The sequence below is a fragment of the Ambystoma mexicanum genome, chromosome 3p (genome assembly GCF_040938575.1).
Source record: "Ambystoma mexicanum isolate Mex_15411 chromosome 3p, UKY_AmexF1_1, whole genome shotgun sequence".
Taxonomy (NCBI): domain Eukaryota; kingdom Metazoa; phylum Chordata; class Amphibia; order Caudata; family Ambystomatidae; genus Ambystoma; species Ambystoma mexicanum.
Genome location: NC_090925.1, coordinates 377,088,966 through 377,109,467, shown reverse-complemented (window position 1 = coordinate 377,109,467; position 20,502 = coordinate 377,088,966). Strand labels below are relative to the sequence as shown.

Genomic DNA, 20,502 nt, shown 5'->3' with positions numbered 1-20,502 from the left:
GTGCTTTCATTTTGCAGTGAGAAATTGGCATGCTAATTTTCTGTGGACAATGTAAAAGTGCATAGACATTTTCCATAGGCAATTTGAAAATGACATTGTCATTTTCAGGGGTAATTGAAAATGTGCTTAACAGGAGGAGCAATGTGCAACAGCCATATTATTGTGGAAATTGTAACGGCACTGATAGACTTGTACATTTACTCGAACGCTGCCCCATATGAGATTATCTAGAGTATTTGAGCAACACTCCAAATACTTACGAATTTGGAGCATCATGTTATTGGCAGCATCTTGGAATATTTAAAACCACGCTGAAATATTAGTGAAAGAACAATTGATTATTTGAGTAACAATCAGATGCATTTTGGAAACAACCTGGCAATTTGTAGGAGTGCGCTGGCAGGTAATGCCCCATTTGTCACAATACATTTTTAACGTTTGTTGGAGAAGAAACCTCACTCCAACCATCCCTCCTGCGGCATCCAGCTCACACAAATGTGTGAAAGTTCACCAGCATCCAACGGTGGTTGCCTTCTACACGTACACATTGCCACTCTGTGCCTAAAGCAGGTGGGAGTGAGTGGCATGCTTGCTATAAGGATTGGAGGCCTCAGACCCATAGGTTGAATTGCTGAAGGGGTGTTTTTGAGATGGTGAGGCCAATGTAAGCAACTAGAACAAAACTGTCTACCAAGTACTTCCTGAAAAGAAAATGGTCTGTTTGTTGTGTCTACTAGTCCTAATGTTTTTGTGTGTATGTGTTTTACTTTCTACCTACGTATAATCCTTAATAACACATATGTGCCTTGTTTTTTACTACATGAACGCTATTTGGATAGCTCCTATCTTGTTAGCAAAGACTGCCTGCCATATTCTGAAGGGTTAATTTCAAAATGATGCGTGTCTCTGAAAGGGCTGCAGGGTGTGGGAAGAGCCAGACTCGTGTCAAGCAGATTCTTGGTTTGTATGAAGATGGGGACATGGTCATTTCACATAGGAGAGGCCAAGGAGGCCTAAATCAGCCATGACCGTCATCCCTCATGGACATGGCTTGCAGTTCAAAGCTTTACGAGTCCCCTCCCCTACTACTACCCCCCCCCCCCTCCCCGCCACACTGACTGGCTGCCTGGTCCCTTCTGAGTCCCACAGGGCACCAGGCCCCCTTCGACCAGTGTACCCCAGAACACCACTCTCCCTGACCCCCCCCTAACCTGACTAGCCTGGCGGGGTGTGCATCCCTACCAAGCCTGCTCCGCTCCTGCCTTGTACTTAGCATGTGGTCCTCACTCCCTGCTTCCCCTGGGACTTGCCCACCTGGCCTTTCCTCAGCACTTGCCTAGCCCCATGGGCCCTCTTCCTCCCCTGCACTGGATGCCATCATTCTGGCCTGCACTTCCCTCCCACCCTAGCATTATACCTTCTGCCACAACCGGCACTCCCGCCCCCCTCCCCACACTCCTCACCCCTGCCCTTCTTGTTACTGCACATGCAGGATCCGAATGACACAAGGCCTAGAAGGAGAGTTATTGTTTTCTTTCCTGTCCCCCCATCCTTTTTTGTCTTGTGGCGCCTTGAACCACTATTTGATGTATATAGGTGCTTTACAATTAACCAATAAATAAATAAAATACCTGCTAACCGTTAGAAATGTGACTTATGACCAAAGTCTTACAGCCACCGACACTCACAGACCACATATTTCAAAACGCAAAAGTCTCCCTGATCTGCCACCGATTTTCCTGTCATATTGACCCACTCAGAAAATATTGCATTTTCCTGCTAACGAATGCGAAAAGCATACTGGAAACTGTTGATTACTTTCTTTTCTCGTGGCTTTGAGCCACTCCAAGAACGATGTCTGAGAGATTCACAGCTCTGAGAATTCCTGGGTGTCAGGGCCTAATTCGTTATCTGGTGCTAGCTGTATCTAAAATGGCCGCCTCCAGGCTCCTGCCCAATAACTTTCCATAGGTGCTGAATTGACCCGTTTCTTCAACAGTCTTGGTAGAAAAAATCTTTTAAGCTTGTTCTGCCTTTTCCATTTTGTTTTGACACTCCCATATCCTAGAAGAATGAAGAGATCATAATTAGGATGAACACTACAGAGGAAGCCACCTGAGCCTCCAGCGCAAACACGGAGTATCATGGCCCTTTTATAGGCTGTTTCTTCTAACTTCACGCTGAGATGTCCCCGGTGGTATTAACGCAGCGTATTGACGTGGCCAAGGCCCTTCTTTGGCTCCGGGGACGGACATACAAGCTCAGCATTGTGACGCAAGAGATGGAGCACACAAGCACCCATTGAGCTGGTGTCTGATAAACTAGTTACATTCTGAGGATGCTCAATACTTCCCATTGTTTAGACAGCAGAGGCAGTACAATTCGGAAACAGTGGTGCTGGGTGCCAGGGACCTTCCTTTCAGGGAGAAAAATAAGAATACGACTTTGCCAGGGAGCTGAAGCGTCCCAGCAATATCCCACACCTGCAACTCAGCAGGGAGTCCGTGGATAACAGGCAGGTCTAGTTTCAGCTCTTGCAGTTGGGTGTGGGTTTTTTGTGCCGAAGGGAGGTGTCTGTTTGCTGAGAAAAGTACACAACCAGTGTTCTTATAAAGCCTCTTCTTCAGTAAAAATACTGGACTCCGGAAAACGTGAAACTGTGCTAGGGCATCCTTGCATGCGGGGGGAGAAGAGAAGGCACCTCCTGGCGGAAGCCCCCGAGCACGACAAGCTCTAGGGAGAAGGACAGAGAGGCAGACCAAAGATCAAGAGGAGAGAAAAAGATCTGCAGCCAGGTTGGCGACCCGTGGGCGATTCATGAAGCAAATCAGAGATGAATACATAAGTAAATATGTTTGATTCAGAGGATAAGAGGTAGAGCATGGCCTAAGAGTGGCGACTGCCAGAGAGACACACGGAGATAGACTGGCAGACCGAAGGATACATACATTGAAAGACTGCCAGACAGAGCTCCATGGATATGATGGGGAAATGGACAGAGAGAGAGGGAGGGACAAAGAGAAGCAGAGAGCAAATGGTAGACGTATGGACGAACGTCAATTTCACCCGTTTAGCTGTAAAACCCCTGTAGGTGACTAGGGTCAGACAGCTGGATATTTGTAACATTTATTTCAAGGTGAAGAATCACAGTCTATCACTAAAGACAGAATTTGCCAAGCTAGGGGACACGCGAGGCCCACCGAGCTGTGTAGGGGTAGTGGGGGTTTTGTTAGTCTGTGTATGTCAAGCACTTGGAGGTATTGTACTGAAAGTCTGTTTGCATAGTGAAGTTCTCTAGGCTTTCCAGAAGGGGTGGTGCCCCTGGCATGGATGTTGGAGGATTTGATGGGGTGTTCTATAAGGTCAGGCCAGTTTTGGTAAAGTACTACTTTGCATTGTTAAAGGTAAAACTATTTTGTTTTGCGTGCTTTAACGCAGGTTACTAGTACGGTTTCACCCGATGTTGCACATTTTGTGCTTACACTGTTGATACAATGAGTTGCATTTACGGCTGTAACAACATTAACGCCGCTTTTAAGGGCTACCGCCCAAATCGTGATGAGGCCCTAGTTTGGGATGTTGGGATGAAATCACTCCTATTAAATGAATATTTCTTGCTTAGTTTATGGGTACGCTTTGCCTATGGGCCACGTAGGCCCACCGTGTAGTTCAATTCAAGCAGCTCAACTAAAATGGAATTAAAGAGCTGCATGGACAGGCCACTGATAGCCCCGTATCCATTGATTAAAGTGGGTGCAAACCGAGACTGACGCATTTGCGCGCATGCACAGAGCGCGTGATCTCGCCGCACTCGGCTTGTGACAGGCCACCGCTCTAGCACGAGCTGCGCGGGGGAAATACCTCGAGAGAATCTCGGCGGAAGAGCGAGGCCGCGTCTCATTGGACGCGAGCAGAAGCGGCAGAGGGGGCCGGGGAGCTTCGCAGGCGGTCCTTGAGCGAGCTGGCAGCCTCTGCCCATAGCAGAGCCGCTCACAGGCAGCTCCGCGGAGCAGCGTCCCCGCCTGCTCACACAACTCTCCCCTCAGAGAGGCTCGCCGCAGGGAGGCCCAGTCATCCTGGGCGCACGCGGCCACCGTTGAAACGCTCGCGAGAAAGGCCGGGCGTGAGGGCGGAGGATGCGCTGCGGCGCGCGCCCACTGACCCGCGCGCCAGGACGGGGAGCCGCGGCGACTGGGCGCAGGAGGAGAAGGTAAGGGGGCGGCGCGTGCCCCATTGTCCCTCATTGGACGCGTGCCGGGCGTTGCTGCTGTTATTCGGGCGCGTGGCAGGTGGGTTCTCTGTACGGGCGCCCTCGCGCAGGGCAGGCTGATGCATGGCGCGCGCACACCAGGATGTGGCTTGGCTATCGGGTCGATGGTGCTGGAACCTTTTCTCCACACAAAGCAGGGGCGTGAAGCGGTGTGTCCACGCCATATATATCCAACAGACACACACATGGCACCTGCGGGCTTTGCCGCTTTCCCTTATTGAGCTGTGCACCGGGGTGCAGCTTCCCCTGAGCTGGCCTATGTAGCCTTTGCATTGTCTTTTGCATGCACGCACCTGCGCTAAATGTACATGTTCTGTAAGGCTTTGGTTTTTACGTCTGGCTATAATTGGACAGTTTGCTTTGAATGCCTGCGCGTTTGCTTCTGTGTCTGCTTGTTTCTCCTCTATTGTGCTACATAGGCATCCTCTGCGTGGCCTGGGAAGCTCCCTGAGTGATGTCACCGTGAAGCACACTCATGCATGCACCCTAAACTGAATGTTCTCCGCCCCCCACTCCCCCTTCATCTGGCCCAACACAAAGTGCTTGTCTTCCGGGTGTATGGTGGGTGTACTGGTCTGGTCTGGAGGGTGTTCCTTTGTTGACTTGGTGGGCGCTCTCATGACTGCAAGGAGGACAGCTGAGAACTAGCAGAACAGCAAAGTCGAGATTATTTGCAATTTGCACTCTGATGCAAAGTTTGTAATTCGTGTGACTTTCTTTGACGTAGATACGTACTATTAATTAGCCCTTTTCGATTGCATTCACTGCAGGTTGTGTTGGTGGCACAGTTAATTATATTATGCACAAGGTTACACAATGCCCCATACACCTGTTTCCCAATTACCAGTGCCCGAGGCAAGGGTGCTACATAAGCAAAATCAAAATAAGGCAGAATGAACATTAGTCCGGAATACAAAGTGGTCACTTTAGGCGGAACTACTACACCGACAATTTTAAGCAGGAAAAAAGTATTCTGTTTGGGCCGGCGATATGCACCCGAGATTTAGAGGAAGAAGTAGATTGCCTAACTATTTTCGATAACATCTAATTAGAACTACAACCTCCTATTATCCTTCCTTTCCCCTCTATTTCTATGTATTGTTTCATCTTCTGCTCATCTTTAAACTTGCACTGTTCTTGCTCAATCTCAATCTCCTGTCATTTAGTTAAACAAAGACCCAGCCATGGGTCTCCATAGGCATTAATGCTGTTTTTCTCTATTTTTTTCCCTATTCTATCTATATATAATCAAGTCAACAGATGCATTTCCTTTGTTCCCCTTTCCTCTTCTTCTGCCTCTTATGGTGTCATTAAAGGGGGCAATGCTATGCTATGTCATGTTGCTGGGATTTATACCGTGCGCCGCTGCCATTTGTGAGGTCTCCAGGCGCTCTGGCGGATCTGAAGAGGATGGTGGTGAGTTAGTTTTATGGGGAGAGAGGGAGCATGAAAGACTGCTCTGCTGCTTTTTTATGCATGCAGTTCAAAAGTACCCAGACACTGTGTGCTGACCTGTTCCTAGGTGGTCTGTGTCGAAGGCATAGATAGATGCATGTGTCTCCAGGCGGAAGCCTTGTGTGTGCTGTGTTGCTTGGATGCACTGCCTGGGGCTGTTGCATGTATGTTGGTTGTAGAGATGGCGAGTTCACTTGTTTTATCTCTGAAGGGAGGAATTCAGAGAACAGTGCCACAGGACATCTGCATATAGCGTGTTTGGGCATGAAGGGCAAAGGGTCTAAAGGGTGTTGGATACCTACCTGCTGTCATTAAATCATCTAGGTCAGACAGCTTCCGTGATAGCCAATGACTTTGAGCAGGCCCAGCTGTGAGGAAATAAGGACTTTAAAAAGGATCATCTACCACTGATAAGGAAACGACCTGCGACTCCGGCCTTAGGCTCCAAGAAAAAGAGACTTATCCGGCCCACCCTATTTATGTACACAAGTTCACATCATCCCCAGCCATGTTATTCAGTCCTCTGTTGCTTCCAAGCTGCACTCACAATATGTAAGTAGCAGGGTCAATGCACAATTCTACAACTGACCAAGCAGATGCCAGAAGTCAGGTTTGCAGCAGACTTTGCGCTTCACTAACCACCTGGATCACTAACAACCCAGGCTACCGAATCAGAACTCCGAGCCTGAGTGGTTTAACATATTTAATAGTTCACCCGCGTACACGATCCCTGCCATTCCACTTGTCTCGTTATTCCAATAGTAATTTAAATAGGAAACGTAAGGTCACAGGTTCGAATCCCGGCAGGTCCACTCAGCCCTTCATCCTTCCAAGGTTGATAAAATGAGTACATTTTAAGTTGTCTAACAAACATTTGTTATCCGTCAATAGCGCCAAGATGCCCCTGTAGGTGAACGTGTGCTCCCAGAGCGGTGGATCTTAAGCCCCCAGAAGCTGTATGTAATGCTACATCGAGTCGTTATTCACCAATTAGTGAATAGTTACAGTAAATGCATTATTTTCATATTGTACTTAATGCTGGTTGTTTTGAGTTGGGGAAAGAGATTTGTCCACAATCACACAATTTGGTGAAGCGGAGAAACACAATTACTTGATGTGATCCTGGACCAAACCATTCTCACAATTCTATCATTATCACCCTGGTTAAGTGTGCCAGCCAATCAGGGATGCTCTGAATTCAAGTTGTATTCACAAATCTAAGCTGCGTTCTTAGCAGCCTGCTGTCTATTCCTCGCTGCTATTACCCTGATTCACTCCCCTGCATTCTCCTGAACACCCTTAAACACCCACAATCTCCACACACGGTTGGTAAATACTCGTCAAGTGCAGTTGACGGCAGATCACTTTGATGTGTGGATGCTCAGAGACCATTTTCTGTGCAACTTGAACTTGCACTTTTGGTGGAAATATTCCTTTAAGGGTTCAGCAGGAAGCAGAATTGGCTTATTTTTTAAAGACCTGTTCGCTGTGCAAAGCGCCACTGAAGTGCTTGTGAAGTGCAGTTGGCGTTAGGTCTCTTTGGTGTCCGGACTTTCAGAGACTTGTTTCCTGTTCAACAACTTTATGTTTTGGTGCCTATCTCAAACTGCAAATATTCTATTGTCTACAGATTTGGCAAAGTATGGGGCACCAATAATAATGTTGGTATTCCTTCTGCTGCATTACTTCATTAAAAAAGCAGATGCTATGGGTCTTAGCTTGGCAGAATGTATGCATGTTTGCAATCTGACTACGCTGAATGGGAGAACGATGGGGGAAGTACCAGAGAGTGGCACAATGACCAGTGGGCTTTATCCGCCCCCAACCAAAATGTTGGGTTATATTTACTTGGCCTGGCTGACTTACAGAGCCAAAGCAGTACAGGGCACAGACAATAAACGGTGCTGGTGGCTGAACAGTCAACGAATGCCTGGAAATTACTAATGTAAAGCCTTTCATTGTTGGCAACTGCATTGCTATGCATACCTATTTAGGCAATTAAAATCTGAATGGGGTGTTAGTACTTGAATATCAGGGGACTGATTCCAGTGGGGGGCAATGTGTGTGCTTTCCGACGTAAAGGGTAGAGTTAACTGCTTGTAACACTGACACTTTACCAAATTAATCTTGTTAGAATGTGTAAAGAAGTTGGATGCCCCCGCACAAGTACATTTGCCCCTCCCCCATTGTCTCAGGAGTTAGCCCCTCTCCCAACATTTGATGGGTTAGCCCCGCCCCCCACAGTTTTAGCCTAGGTGCACCCCTGTTACACTCTTGTGACCAACATATTAATTGCTAAAAAACTTAATATGTGGTACAGAGTATGTGATATACTTTTATTCCATTAGTGCCGACACGTGTTTCAATCTTGAGATCTTTCTCAAGGCTGCATATTAGTGACATGAGTGACCAGGTGCATGGTGAGTGGCGATAGAGGAACATTCATAATTATTACATTAAAGCCCATAATTGGTTGTCAGTATTTTGACGGAGAGACCATAGTTGACAAGTTCATAAACAATGTTAATACTCCCGTGACATTTGTCAGGTGTGACATATTCACATATTAGCAATGCATTTGTGTGTATGTTAATTGGTCAGATGGGTTAAATTGCCATTGTATTTTATCGGTCAGTTATAGTCATATTATGCAATTGTTATTGCTACATGGCGTTATTAGCAAAATACAATGGGGATATTTTTTTTCATTATTTCGGGGAGAGAAAAAAGAGAGAGAAATTGCTCTTTAGTTGCCTTGTCTGTTGGTCTAATTAAGATTTGTGTAAGCTTATGAGGTTGGTTGAGTAAAGCTTACCAAATGTAGGGTTAGCGTATTCCTGGATGGTTGGAATTGAAATTCTTATGTTCAGCAATGGTAGAGGGTGATACCTAATGGAAAGAGATTGAGGTAGTAATGAATTCTCCTATGTTGGTCTTAATGCTAAAAATTCCATGGTTAGCTTGGGTTTCATAGTGCCTCCATTAGGTGCAATTCACCAGATTTAAGAGAAGGTGGGTACAAGGCCCGGACATGCCAGCGATCAGTGTTGGCTGTGCTCGTGGGTTAGTTGGCTAGAGAAGTAGCGTGCCAAAATAATGCAGTGAAAACTACATATCCAGTGCTCAGTACGTACAGAATGAGGAGAGTCCTCCATAGCGTTAATGGAGTTCCATGGTGCGTTAAACTATTGCTCCTGTGCAGAGGATCTTGCGTGCCCGACCGATGCAGTGAATACTATGTAGCCAGCAATCAATATTTACAGTGTGCGGAAGTTTCTTCATGGTGTTTTTTGGGGGGGTTCCCATGCGCGTTAAATGAAATGGTCCTGTGCTGAGGCAAGTGTATTGCTCACTCCTGTTAGTACGTTTCAGTAAATAGTTAAGTTGTTGTGGGCGTCTCCATACTGTAGAAGTAGGCCCATTATCCTGCCTAAATAGTTAAATGTATCCCCAGTGATTATGGCATAAGTGCTGTGTTGGTTCAGCTTCACGTAAATTACATAAAAGCACACGTGGTTTTAAGGAGTGTGGTTTTCACATTTTCGCTTGCCTATAAGCGATGTAATCCTTAGCGTTGCATAAATGACAAGGTGCCTATATTAGTGCCCATTTCCTAGTGCATGTTGCCGTGAGTGTGAGGTGACTTGTTAAAAATGGGAAGGAGAGAAGGGGTTGCAATGGACACAAACTTCCGTCAAGTTAGGTTAGGTCTCTATCATAAGGAGGATCACTAGTTGTGACCAAATAGCGCTTTTAAATAAACTAAATCTGGGGCCCAGAATGGTTGGCAGTCTTACCTCTTACTCTTGGGTGAGTGGCCATGTAGTCTCCTGGTCTCGTGGTGATCTGCTTCAGTGAGCGACACCGCAAGACTGCAAGAGTGCTACCATTAATGTGTAAGCTGTCCATCCATTGGTACCGTCCAAAAAAGCATTCCTATTGGTCCATGGTCAGCTGTTTGGGATGAGCCAATGACACGGCTCGATTGCTCCCCTCATTGCACTGGGTGATATTTGAGGCCCATTTGTGCAGTGAAGTTTACAGTTTTGGCAAAGCCCCCTATGGTATTAAAAACGGGAGAAGAACTGTGTTCTGTTGGGAATACTCATTGGTTTCAAAACCAGCTCCTCCGGTGCCTTGTTTCAAATATTTGTAAATAACATTGCGAACATGGGTGTTTGGGTATTCCATTAGTCCCACAAAGAAGGGGGTTCCATAGACCTATGAGGAAAACTAACACTCTGTAAATTAATGGATCAGTAATTTGTGTCTGTGGCCACACTAGATAGTGGGTCAACATCTCTTGTGATTGCTGCTCGTAAGGAGGTTAACATTGCTAATGGGGGCATTTATGACAAGTCTTCTCCACTGGTGTAACCAGCCAGAGAAGGCTTAAGGTGTTCTAAAGGGTGTTCATTTATAGGGTAAAGAACATCCATCATTCTAGTTAAACAACACTGTAGGTCTGCACTTAACCACTTATTGCAGCTCAATGCCCCCTAGCACTTGTTATACTTGGCTCTTACATCTGCTGGTCACCTATGAGCACGGACACTCCAGCACTTACCCCCCACTCCCTCTTCCTCTCTTATCTCTCTGCACTTGCATGTTATGAATACTCACACGTTCTAGTAGGTTTGTCTTTATCCTCTGTGGGCATTTGAAACAATTTACTTGCTGTATAAGCGCCTAACAAATGCACAATAAAAAAAGAAAATCAGGGACTTCACTTTATTTAATTTGGCAAGATACTCTTCTGCCCCAGCACAAACACCTAGATATGTTTTTGTTTAATTTTTTTTTTATTGAATATAGTCGAAATAAATTAACTTTTTCAATTAATACAATGTTATCGATTCTACTGTCAATACATCAAAAATGTACAATAAGAAAAAATATACAATTACTATGTGATGACACAACCATTAAAATATTCATGTTATAAATGGAAAATGCATAAAAATCCTTAAAACTCACATTCATGGAACAATTTAAAATACAGTCGGAGAAAAGAAATGGGATATTATTCATTCCATTTTCAAAGCCATCAAGAAATTAATTGTTGATAATCTAATGCTCATACATTTAGTGGCTACTAATGCAACCCAACGATTTTTAGAATCAATTTGTGTAAAATACGCAAGATGTTTGACAAAGTGAATTATCCTCAAATGTATGAGTCCTGGACAATCAATGATTATATGTTGCAATGTTTCAACAACTGTATAATTTTTACAAAAACGACACTATTTAGCATCCAAAGCAGTCTGTTTTCTTCTAGCTTTAACCTCACGAGTAGGCCAGATATTAAGCCTTAAACGTACTATTGCATTTCTTATTACTGCAGATGGTGCCAAGCATAGATAAGAGGCTGGTTCTCTATAACGTCTAGGACCAAACACTGAGGTGTCGAAATCTTTATATTGTAGACATTTGGCCCTCGTATCAATCCAATCCATTAAGTAAAGTTTGTTATTTTTTTTTAGCTCGCTCAGGATTAAATAAGAGTATCAAGAGAAATATCAGCATTCAACATAATAAGAATATTTTCAGACCATTGTTTCGCAAATGCTTCAGAAGACTTAAGTAGCTGGAAACTGTAGCTAGTGTGGTGTTATTCCATGAGGACAATAAACATTTATGGAACAAGGCACATAGACGCCAATTATACATGGCAGTTAACGAAGTTAGGCCCAGTTCATAATGGACCATCACTCCACCTAGATATTACATTCAGCACCCCAATGCTTTAAAGCATGGTCTGAGGAATGGTGAACAGTTAAGAATTTCGTTTTTAGGCACCCCTCCCTTTAGGGAATTTTGGAGTTGGCAAAAAGAACTAGGAGTACCAAATTACTTTAACAGGCAATAGTTGTATCCACACTGGAAACAATGTTGATTTCGAATTTCAACAAAATCACCCTGTATCCTTTTGCTATAGGGGAATTCATTACATTATTACTTGGTAAGAAAATGTTTCGGATCAACTTTTTCTGCCCACCCAATCAATAATGGGAAGATATTAAATCAACCAAATCCCCGCAAGACTTGGTCTGGTTGGACAGGTTACTTACATAACATCTCCCTGGGTTTAGTGCTCAGTGAAAGACACTGCCTCAGGGCTCCTGGATCGTCTCATAGGGAAAGGACAGGGATCTGATCAGATGGCCTCAGTCATGGGTCACCTCCAGCATCAATCCCCTTGATTTAACTCTCCCTGCATGAATCCCAGCTTCTGTCTTTCCATGGTTTCCTCCAATGCCTGTCTCCCAGGCTAAGTTAGGGCCATATTTCTTTTCAGCCTTGTCGTTTGCACACCTGGCGCACTTAATGTTAGTCTTCCTGTTTCTGACAACACTGTTGGTATATTTGGAAGTGTTGACATTTCCATGGTTGCCTTTCAGTCTGCCAGCCAAAAGTGTGCTTTCAAATTACCAGAAGGTATTTCTGCATTTTCAAGCCTCAGTCATCCAAATTCACTTTCCTTTTGGCATGGGTCTGCATTTGAACTCCATAACTGTCAGAAGGATTATCAGCATTTCAAACTGGCTTTTTCGTAAATGCAGGAAACAAAATGTAATGGTCTCATTTTATCCTCTTGCAAAAATAAGCTCATGTGAAGGGGGCTTCACCATTATGTGCCCGTATTTTACTGCAGATTTTGACATAGTTGATCGAGGGACTCTGGCAGAAACTGGAGAGGGGCGGGGGCTTGTTATTTTGATACTGTGATCTAGGATCAATTACACTCTTTTGGGACCTTTACTCATATCCCGACCTATAAAGGTTTAGGGTGGGAGTGGGACTGCACCCTGTATTTCAGATACGCAAGAAGAATTTGATACAGCCAGGAATCCCCTCCCCATGTTGGGTCCTTTAAGGCTGTTGTGGTCAGCATATGTTGATGATATAATTCTATTTCATTTTACGTACATTGGCTTACAGCAAAGCCTGAATGCCATGGAAGTTTATGTAATAAACAATTATCTTAGAATTAACACTATGGCATCTTGAGACCTTTAGGTTCCTGGTGAGGAACCACAGAGTCACTTTTATCTGGAGTATGTTTTGTAAACGATCAGAGGATTCTGATTTATCTGGGATTCCCTTTTTAATCTATGAAATCAGAAGTCTTCCTCATCATAGACTTAAAATCTTACAGTATCCCCATTCTTACAAAAGTGCAAACATGGAATCATAAATATGGACCATTTTTGCCTTTACCCCAATACCTTCCTACAAAATGAAAACAATTCCCTGTTTAATGTATGGATATGGTCCATGGCAAATTGGGAATGGCTTAATGTGTTGGAGGTATTTTTGTGGAAAACGTTGCTGATGGTTTCACACTTCTTCCCCACGGTGCCCATATGTTTGGAATTAGGATTGGCATCACTGATTATGCTGGTTAAGTGGAGGATATTTTCTAAATATATGAAAATAAGACGGGCAAAAGACTGTTCATTGCAGGGTTTGAAATTGCTGGGAGCTATTTTGCTCTTGATAATAGCTTAGGCGAGTCTTGTTAACTTGCTACCAGAGCTACATTTGCTCCCCAGGCCATTTGGTGCCGTACAAACATACCTTTGTGAGATTTTGAATCCTGGACACAAAGTTATAGTTTGCATTTATGGGAATTGAACTTGCGCCACGCAATATAAAAGCTATGGGTTCCTCAGATGTAGCTCCTGCTTACTAGTTGATACCAAACACCCAGGAGCTGCTTTTAGCTCCTGCTAAATGAATCCTCATTTCGATCCCTGCATTGCACGCTGATATTAATCGGATTTATGCTAAAAACTTGTCTACAATGGTTAGAGCGTTCATGACAAATTGTGAAATGTTTATTGTGAAAATAGGATTAAATATTACTGATATTCTCAATCATGTGAAACTGTTAAAAAAGAAACAATTGAATTATGACTAGCAGTTGAAGATATCGACAGCCTCAACGTTTTCTACTATTATTAAATACATCAGATTCAACATTATCTATGGAAATTTCCATTAAGTGAATATCGATCTTTATTTGCGTTGCCGTCTAAACTTGATTCCTATGCTCGAAACTATGGGACCAGGCGGTGCCTAGCAAAAGTTTCTCGAATGTGGAGGTTATGCCTTATTGTTGCTCAGCGGAAACTTTAAAAATCCTTGCGGTGGAAAGTAAGGTACACAAGCCACGTGAACAGAGATATTTAACCATTTTGTACATAATAACACAGTTAATTTACTCTGCTTTTGTCATAGCAAAATGCACGGTCAGCAAATCCCACTAATCATTGCAGCTATCTAATTTCTTATCAAAGTGCAGGAGATGTTGGGTGAAGTTTCTTCTCATTATGAATAAGGATTTTAAAATAAGTATTACTTACTGGAATATTTATGAAGTAGTTATGTATAATGCGTTTTATATGATCTGTTTTGTGAATTTGGTATGAATTCGGATTGGGTTTGGAGTTCTAATTTTTGTGAAAGGTTCTCTTGACACCAAAGCACAAGTAAAATACATTCTTGCCATCACTAGCTAGGAAGGCGGCTGCTCTGCAGTTGTTTGACCTACAAGATTTTAAAAGTGCACAGTTTGGTTATGGCAATTTGATTGCCACGACCAAACAAAGATAGATAGAAAGGTGGATAAGAGGGATGGTGGGGCGAGAGAAAGGGGGACGGGCATGGTAAGGAAAGGGGCAAGTACGGTGTGGGAGGACCCAAAATGATAAGAAAGGAAAAATTATTTAATGACCATGATCAAAATGTGTCGCTCAAACAGTCCACTTTTATAATGTAGGTGAAACCGCGTATAACCGCTGGGCCACTAAAGTACATTTTTTTTTGTTTAATTTTTTTTTATTGAATATAGTCGAAATAAATCAACTTTTTCAATTAATACAATGTTATCAATTCTACTGTCAATACATCAAAAATTTACAATAAGAAAAAATACACCATTACAATGTGATGACACAACCATTAAAATATTCATGTTTTCATGTTCATAATGTAATTGTCATCAACGATAAAAATGCACTTCAGCGGTATGTAGTGGATTGGTTTATGGCACAGATAGCTTTCTGATTAAATTTTTTTTATTTGGAAAGAGCCCTGGGCACCTTAGTCTGTGGATCCCTGTGGCTAATGGTGACTTTATTCACCCTGGCAGGCCACTCCTGCCAGCAGAGGTGCAGTGTGGCCCTCCTTAAGGAACCCTCACATCACTTGGGCCCTTAACCTGGGCAGTCGGGTCGTTACCTTCAGAGTCAGCTCACCAGGTCACCAGGGCAGGTGATCTTGCCTTGCTGCATAGCACCCTACCAAGGGGTTGTGCTGCTTGCTCTTATGTTGCTTGTGTGTGCAGCGTTTCTGAGCAAAGCATTCGAGTTTATCTTAAATAAATCCAAGAAATACAATCTAGGGCAGGCGATGTGGGCTTGGTTTGGCTAAACTATTAATTACTGAACCAATTTGAACTCAAATGCTGCCGTCTCCACTTGACGTCATTCCTTGATTCATTCCGTCTCTTAATTTCCTTTTCCCCTAAAGTTCGAAGTGACCAAATTGGTACATGTTGATATTATGCGTTGCATACAATACTTGACTTTTATATCTCATACACCACTATTTTACACCAACGTTATTTTACCCTAGAACAAGTGTGCTAGAAACCTTTTTGGCCAGGCCTTAGCATTCTGGCTCCTTCCTTCTTATGGGATAGAAGTGCACCCATACTGCCTTAAAAAATATGGTTGGGAGCAAACAAAGCACTGTTTCTTGAAAAATATTGGTACCGTGGCTCCTAACTGGAGTGGGTAGACCTCGCATACCATCAGCCCCATGTTTCCTTAAGCCATGCATGTCACCCATACGCAGGGCTTTAAGGGTGCCGGCAGTCTCCACAATATGTTTCAGAGACGGGGTGCTGCCGGGTCTCCCTAAAGTCCCTGGTAGCCCCAGATGATGAGTGCAGGCCAAGGCTTTTTTCTAAAGCCTGAAGCTCACTCATGCGCGAGAGCTTCAGGCTTTAGGAAAAAGGCCTTGGCCTTGTCTTTTGTTCCATAAAGGTGGCGTGGGCCTCACCAGGAGTCCCTTTAATTAAGAGATGGAGCAATCACATGATCGCTGCACCTCTTATTAAAGGGACACCTGGCGAGGGTCGGCACCACCATTAAGAAAGAAAAGGGGGAGGGTGCTCACTCCCACCAGGCATCCCTTTAACTGAGAGATTGCAGGGATCAGCACCCTCTTCCCCGGGGTGTGAGTGTCATTATCCCTGCATATTTCAGTTAAAGAGATACCTAGTGGGGGCCAACAGCCAATTTAGGGTGAAAAGGTGTGGTGCGGACTCCCGCCAGGCATCCCATTAGCTAAGAGATGCAGGGATTATCACCCTCGCACCCCGGGTGTGAGAGTGATGATTGCTGCAAAGGGCTTGCCGGCGGGGGTCGCCTGCCGGCTGTTAGGTCATACCCCCTTAGTGTGTCCCGGCTCGATTTCCCATGCCACTTAATCCGCTGCCCATGTCGAGTACCATAGTCACAGTCCAGGGGTTAAAACGGTCTTTCTCAAGCTGGGGTAGTAGTCGCTCAGTGTCACAGAGGATATTTAATATTGCTTTTGGGTCACGAGAATGCTAGAATAAAGCTGGAATGCAACTAAGAGCTGCACATTTTTCTTTTTTCTGTCAGAGTTCATCACAAGTGTATATCAACAATTCCAGAATCCTTACATGGAGACAATAATCAAAAGCCGAAGCACAGATCAGAGGCAGCCTGAAGGTTGCCAAATCACAAGCCATTTTGAAACGCATCCAGAAACAATGGTCCTTTGCTGCAAACGGGGATTACTTCAGAGCATATCTATAGCCCTTACATCACAGCAGTGTTTCAGAGTGATGCTTGTTAGCCGCATTAAACCAACTCGCTGCACCTTTAGTGTAGATGGGCAGAAAAGGAGACTTGGTGAGCCTAGCAGTCCTTATATATTGCCAAAAGTTATGTTTTCGTGACTCCTTGTAGTGTTGGAGTGAGCCCAGGCCAGCCAGTCCATATGAAAGCACCCAGAGCCCTCCCATGTGGGTTTTATTATGTGGGTACTTGCTCGAACAGTGTGATAATATAGGTAAATGTAGGAAAATGATAGACAAATTGACTCCCTATTTTTTAAAGTTAGTTGTTGTACAGTGATTTTTAGGGAGCAAAAAAGTTATTCCTATTCCCAGCGGGGGTGTTTTTTAGACAAGTAAAATGTATTTTAACTCTAAAACAGATATCTTTTTAGAAATCCACACTTCTTTGCACCTGGTAATTCATGCAAATGAAAAGATACTTTTAATCAAAGTTCCTTTTCCAGTCTGGCAGTAATGGTGTGAGAGTCGCTTTATGTGGTACTGCTCTGACTGCTAGTGCCATTGACCCAAACATGCCCGTAGAGCTGTTAAAGGGAGCAGTGATAGAAGAATGTGGTAGACCATAGAGCCTGGGAGTCCCCTGTGCCATCTTGTTGGTTCTATCAGCTTAAATGCAAAACCTTTAGTACAGGCAAACTGGAGCAGAGTTGTTAGCACCCAGGACAGTGACTGGCTTCACCCGCACACCTTACCGTTTATCATAAGCTGTGGAACAGCTAGCCCTTTGGGACATTCACTATATACAGTAAATACATAAAACAATACGCAGAAACTTGTTTTGTGTTGGCAATAAAAAGGCTGCGGCTTTTTATTAAACATAATACTAATAAAACCTAACTTAGTATTATGGGTATTCCCCAATAAACAGGTGTGCAGTCTTTCTTAGATTTGTACTTTTTGGCACTTGGGCCAGGAACTGGAAGTTGCCCTTCTTTGCTCACAGGGTGTCAGCGTGAGCTCCCAGGTCGATGTGTTTGGGACCGGTACATTGGCTGGTGAGCACTCCTGTGCCTAATGGCTGTTTCCTTCCAGGCCCATGTCGCCACACCTGAGTGGGTTCATGGCCAGTCAGGTTTCCCCAAAAGACCCGTGTGTGGTATACATCAATCATAACCTAACATAACCTGAAACAGTCCCCTTTCCGCCTAAATTGGTATGTTTGTACTGCACCAGTTGTCATGTGGATGTTGGTTCTAAGCTACACTGGCAGTCCCAGACTAATCATTTGATCTCTGCCGCCGGCGTGCTAAACCCCTTCATCTGTTCCGCCATCATGTCCCTTTGGATCAAATAGTTGAATTTTAAGGTTTCCAGTAATAACGTCTTACAGTGTTTACTTACAACATACCAATTGCAAAATGAGGCTAACATGACAACATGTAATTCCGTCTAACAACCTGTTAAGCTAAAAGACTATCATCGTGGTTTTAATGCACACGAAATGATATTTTATTTGTATTGGGCCCATATGCAAGTGAGTGCCATAATGCCATTGTAGCCAAACTAGTTAAACCACTGTACTTTCGGTGATAAAATACCTGCAATAAAAGGTTATGTGTAATAAACAAACTAGATATGCGTATTCTCTGTCACAAACTTCCTGCTCGTTGTTAATCCTGATGTTGCAAACCCTTTTCTTAAATATCTAGCGCAGCTTATTTTGCCTGTCAAGATAGTAGACATTGTGGATATAAACCAGACTTTTTAATGGGCGCTTTGTATTGCTCACTATAATTACCGTTGAATCGCCAGTTAGCTGCCGATTTGCGAGCTCTTTGGGTTGGAAATGCTCCATCCTGCCTATCACGAGGCTCCGCCACTGACAAGAGAAATGCCTTTGCACCCGAGCACCTTAGTGACCTGCAGATCCACGGACAGTGAGTCTGCCTAGCTGAGACTTCCATCCAGCTGCTCCAGCAGCGCTTCTGTCCTACTTGACATAGCATTCATCTGATGGCTGATTCTAGTTTGTCATTCTCTTATTTGCTTTGTCTGTCATATTCGTCTGATGCATTTATTCTGTAGCAGTGACCCTTTCGGCTCATTTCGACTTGTTCTGCGCCTCGTGTCTTCCTAATTGATCATCCGTTTTGCTGATCCAACCCCTTCCTGTGTGGATGTTAATTGTACTATTGATATTTCCTTATATAAGGCGTGTGTGTTCCTAGTAACGGGGACCCCTCGTACTTACCAATTCATTCCAACAACTTGTGCTTTAATAATTTCGTCGTGGAAGTCCTAACCACCGGATCTGTGTTACCATGCTCATTTGATGTCTGTGAAAGCACTGTGTGATGTGCTTGGATCAGCTTGCCCAACCATCCATTGCTGTCCATCTTCTTACATCTGCTGACTATACCGCTGACGGCACTAGTTTCTGTCTTCTCCTTGGCGAGCTATTTGTCCTGCTGAAATGTATCTTCCTGCTACATTTGCCTTGAATAGCTTCAGTGTTCCGTTCGGTGTACTAGCATTTTTACCCGTGTTGTTCAGTAACTCACTTCCCGGTTGCCAGCACTCTATCTGCCTCCTGGCGTGCTACCCCTTGGAGTGATGAAAACCTCATTTTTCCCAAACTCTCGATTGCCGTCCTATGTCCTGCTGCACGGTCGCGCTTGCTCAGTCCCCCTTTTTCTTTGTTTCTGCAGCCGTCTGTTACGATGAAGCTCTTTCCCCTGTGCGTCCCTACTTTGATTTGGCTGTTTCAGCCTGCCGCGCTTTGGCAATGATTCATCTGCCTGAGAAATTTAGCCCGGGACTTCCTTTGGCTCCTGAAGCCGCCGCGCAGCGTGTTGCTGTGTCCCTGGTTTCTCCCCAGAGTTGCTGGCCGCCTCTCTGTTCCATTTGCCTCCCACCCTGCGTGTACTACGGTAAGTGTTGCTTATGGTTGGGGGGATACCACTCCTATCTCTTGTGGTGCAGGTCGTATGCTTACCGTGCTGGTATGCCTGCACCGCTGCTCTTCCTTCTCGACTTCTTTCCTCCGGGCAGCAAATTTATGTTTGCTCCTATTTGTGTGCCAGCTTGTGGATCCAGGTTCCTCCCGAGGTTCTAGCCAGCGCTGCTGAGTGGGCACGCCGCAGCTCAAAAGCGTGGGCAAATAACCTGGGGAGGACAGAAGGTCACAGGGGTATGGGCAGAACACATGTTGCAGTCACAGCCCCCATACCCCTCAGCTACAAAGAGATAGGCAGGATAAGGGCACTACAAAGGGCCTAAGCACATTAGCATGTGCTGCACCCACACAACAGGAGCAGGAGAGCAGGAAGGCAGGATGCAATAACAAGTGACCAACAATGGTCACCATGAGGTGCTAGCTGCAGTTGACGCGAGCCGGCCGGGGCGCGGAAAGCCGCCCCCACACACATGCAGTGCCAAGGGGTATTCTGTCAGGATATAACGAGATGCCTGGGCAGCAAGAAACACAACCTTGGTGCTACGTACGGAGCACCACGAGTGTTAGGAAAGATTTCGTAATTGTAGGTAATTTTCCTTCCATGTGGCAACCCCTAAACTTTTTGCTGTTGTTTTTCACCTTGTTCTCGACTTTGCCAGAGAAGTGCAGCCTTCTGCCGCACTCCTCTGGGCTTTCGCTCCATTCTTACGGGGAAACTGACATGCCCTTAAGACAGTCAGTACCGGGAAACGCTGTTTTCCGTAGTTTCTTTTATCATGTTGCGGCTTTCGTGCAACATGACACAAGAGGGCACTGTAAGCTAAGTTACTGCTCTCTTGGGTCTCTAGCCTTCTACAGGCCCTAGATACTCTTTTAGGATTGTAACTGATCGGTGCAAGTGATTCACGGACGGGAATGGTGGCAGCGATCGTTTCTTGTGTTTTGAGCTCCTTTTGGCGTTTTAAGCGCGTTTCTCGC

General features: G+C 44.6%; 1 protein-coding gene across 4 annotated transcripts in view; it reads left to right on the top strand.

Moving 5' to 3' along the window:
- PHACTR3 (phosphatase and actin regulator 3) overlaps window positions 1-20,502 on the top strand; it is a 1,074,680-nt gene that overhangs the window by 233,062 nt on the left and 821,116 nt on the right. Inside the window, exon 1 of one of the 4 annotated variants that reach the window (XM_069651041.1) lies at window positions 3,879-4,210. The exons of 2 other annotated variants lie outside the window; for them this stretch is intronic. The gene's annotated coding sequence lies outside the window, so the exon portion shown is untranslated. Of the gene's footprint in view, window positions 1-3,878; window positions 4,211-20,502 lie in introns of those variants that run through there. One more of the 4 variants, XM_069651039.1, reaches the window with a different exon arrangement.